This window comes from Seriola lalandi, unplaced genomic scaffold (genome assembly GCF_002814215.2).
Source record: "Seriola lalandi dorsalis isolate HSWRI2012SDOR001 ecotype SW California unplaced genomic scaffold, Sedor1 jcf7180001973446, whole genome shotgun sequence".
Taxonomy (NCBI): domain Eukaryota; kingdom Metazoa; phylum Chordata; class Actinopteri; order Carangiformes; family Carangidae; genus Seriola; species Seriola lalandi.
The window spans coordinates 1-3,709 of NW_019444112.1; the positions used below are offsets into that span (position 1 = coordinate 1).

Consider the following 3,709-nt stretch of genomic DNA (forward strand, 5'->3'; position numbering starts at 1 on the left):
ATAATCAGCTTACTGTTATCTTTGATTTCATGATCACTGGATATCCCACCTTTCACTTGAATAAATTATGATTGTCCCAAAAGTCTTGTGTACCACTTGCACTCTCAAAAAGAAGCGTAACAATTTTATCCAACTGAATCCATCCATCTGTATGTATTTTGACCATCTGAGTGGATCATTTAAACAGGTATCTTCATATATGATTGGAGATTTTGACTTCTGGAAACCATGAATTGAAGAGTTTGGTGCATTGAAATGAAGTCATGGATCTGAAAAACATAATTGGACTATGGTCACTTTTCTTTTACCCTGTAGAAATCTAATTTAAAACATCAAGAAAGAATGAAACATGAAGATATTGCAAGATTTGTATGAGCATCACCGTTCTGACTGATTGGTCAGATGCCATGAATTATAGTCTGGTCTTTTCATTCATCTGGCTCGGAGTACATGACAACAGTAGTACATAGTACCCAAAACAAATGCAAAGAAAACAATGACATTGTAACCGTGAATTTATTGTTAATGCATTTTCAGGTGTTCAACTTCGACCCAGGGGCAGCGGTCAAGCAGAGGACAGCGGAGGATGTGAAAGCAGATGAAGACGTCACCAAACTCTGCATTCACAAGAGGAAGCTTCTGGCCGTAGCCACGCTGCACAAGAGCATGGAGACGCACCCACCTCTGACACTGACCAGTCCAGGGGGAGGTACGAGCACATATAAATAACAGTTGTTTCATCTCAAGAATCAATGTTTTCATTTGATGGCCTGCCTCAGACACACCAAGTAAAACATGAAGAGGTAAGCCGGTGGCTTGTGTTCCTATCTGCAGTAACTTAGTATGTGTTTCTGCTGAATGAAACACCAGCAACCAGCCAAATGTAGGTGGATAAATGTTTTATTTCTTCTCAGTTGTCATTTTTATGGGTTGCCAGCCACTGTGGCCACTATACATAATGGCTTTTCTGACATTTTGTCCAAGGTGTTTGTATGGATTTAACTCAAATGTGCTTTGTTTGGCAGGTACAACATCTGTGGTTGCTGCGCACTCCATGACTCAACGAGCAATAAGGACTAAACCCCACGATGTTCCGCCCAATGCTGTTGTTCCCGACTGCAAGAGTCCTTTCAAGATGATGATGGCAGCTGGACAACAGCAGCAGAGGCTGTATCCACCCCAGGAGATGGGTGGAGCCCAGCAGTCCGAGATCTACTCTGGGTATACGAGGCCACAGAGGTTGGGCAGTGTGGAGCCAGGCCCCAAATCCCCTTACAGGGCTGGGTATGGAGGCATGCTGAGCCCACCTCCCTCCAGTGCTAAGCTGTATGGAGATGGCTCACAGTCTCCCAGTGCAGACACTCTGGGCAGCCCTGAGGGGTTCCCAAGGACCAATCCTTGTGGTTTTCCTGGAGCTGGCAGTCCCGGCTCAGCCTCCATCCATGGGAATACTAGGACGCCTCTCTCCCCACCCAGCGTGATGCTCCATGGCTCCCCTGCGGGCCAGCCATCCTGTGCCATGACAGGGAGGACTAGCACGCCCCTCTCCCCGACGGCCACTGCCAAAAGCCCTGTCATGAACATGAACATGCCACGGGGGAACTTCCCCCCTGGTGTGGATATGCCCCGTGCAGCATTTCACCATAAAACACAGCCCCCTGTGCACCCCGTGCCGCCCCCTCCATCCATACCACCCTCCTGTGCCCTTCAGAAAAGGCAGTTGACCTCTGAAAAAGATCCCTTGGGCATCCTGGACCCCATCCCCAGCAAACCAGTCAGCCAGCCCCCCACCAACGCCCCAAACCCCTCCAACTTCCAGCCTAACATCCACTCTCAGGTACCAATGATGAATGTAAACATACCCCCTCCCGCCATTGTTCCCTTGCCAAGCAACTTACCTTTACCCACAGTGAAGCCTGGGCCTGTGGGGCATGGTGGCCATGTTCAGAGGACTCAACAGGGTGGTCCAGCTTCCTCCATGTCCCCCTCCCCTGTCACTTCCCCTGTTCACATGGCCGGGCCTGCCCTTGGGAGAGTTGAGGCCTCCCCTCATCGCTCACGCTCATCCTCCACCTCCTCTGATCATGGGAACTTTGCAATGCCCTCTGGGCACCAGGGCCCATGTGGCACCATGAAGGTTCCTCCTCGTTCCCCCAGGTCAGCTATGGGATCTCCCAGGCCAGCCATGCCCTCCAGCCCCTCCACCAACAAAACAGACCCACTCCACCAGTACAAAGACTCCCAGCTGCTGCCCGGGATGGGAAACTCGATTGGCACCCAGCAGCACGGCAACCCCATGTACTCACCCACCTCGTCCTCCTCGTCATCCTCTTCTCTGGTGACCCCCAGCGCTTCCCAGAAGGGCCACCCAGGACTCCTGGGGATGCCCCTCAACCAGATCCTCAGCCAACAGAATGCCGCCTCCTTCCCCGCCAGCAGTCTCTTGTCAGCTGCAGCCAAAGCACAGCTAGCAAATCAAAACAAACTCAGCGCTGCTGGCAACAGCACTGCTGGCATGACTGGTGGTGGAGTTGGTATGGCAGGCATGGGGGCAGGTGGCGGAGGTAATGGTGGGGGTGGTGGGCATCCTGGCCCTATGAGTGGCCCTCGAGGCATGGAGGGACACAGCACTTTAAACCCCATGCTCCCGCCAAACTCCACCATGCTGCTCAACACTCCTGAGGGCCAGAGTGGTCGGGCAGCTCTTAGAGACAAGCTCATGGCCCAGCAGAGGGACCCCATGCGCAAACGGAAGCAGTCGTCAGGCAGCGCAGCTGTAAACCATGACAACAGTAACAACATGGTCTACAACATGCTTAACAAATCAGGCATGGGAGGACCCCACATGCCAGGGCCCAGTGCGACTGAGCAGCTGCGAAAAGTGGGCCGACTTGGAAACCTTCCCCCAAACACCTCCATGGCCCAGCTTCTCCAGTCCATGAGCTGCCAGAGCTCACACAACCTGGCTGGGAACAGCCATCGTCCAGGTCTTAGCCCTGGTCCAGGGCAGGGTCCTCAAGGAGCTGCACAGCTGCACTACAACGACAGCACAGGCATAGTCCCTGGTGGCCCTCAGCAGAGCCTCCTTGCCCAGCAGAGGCTGCGGGGTCCAGGAGATGCCATGCAGCACTGCCAGAACATGGACACGTCTGGGGGCCATCTGGGTTCTCGTCCAGGCCAGTTCCCTGACATGATGGCCCCAATGCAGGCTTCCTCCATGAGTAACTGTGGGCCTATGGGGCCAGGCGGTGGACCGGTGGGCCCTGATGGCATGCCACTGGGACGCCCCAACACAAACCCCCCACCGCTATCCCATTCTGGACCTCATCCATCACAACAGAACCTCCTTCACAGTATGGGGCGGACTAACATGGTGGTGATGTCACATGGAGGTGGTGATGGAAGCTGTACACAGACTATTTCTGATACAGGTGAGACAGCAGCACTACAGTACCTCAGGTCTGCTAATTGGGCTGAAAATGCTGTTGCTAAACTCAGCATTAGTCATCTTACCAAATTGATCAGGGTTAATAGGATCTTAATTTTAAGCAAAATGGACAAAACATTCAATTTAAAATACATTTTATAGTACCAGTAGTATCTTTTTAGTCTTGATGGTTGAATTGTATCTAGATTTATCAAATGTTGGAATTGCAGTGTATGACATCAGACACTAAAAGTCAGATTGTTAAGGATAATATTTATGAAC

At 51.9% G+C, this 3,709-nt stretch overlaps 1 pseudogene; it reads left to right on the forward strand.

Annotated features, from left to right (window-relative positions):
* Window positions 1–537: 537 nt before the first annotated feature.
* Window positions 538–3,431, forward strand: LOC111652083 (methyl-CpG-binding domain protein 5 pseudogene; annotated as a pseudogene).
* The last annotated feature ends 278 nt before the right edge of the window (window positions 3,432–3,709 follow it).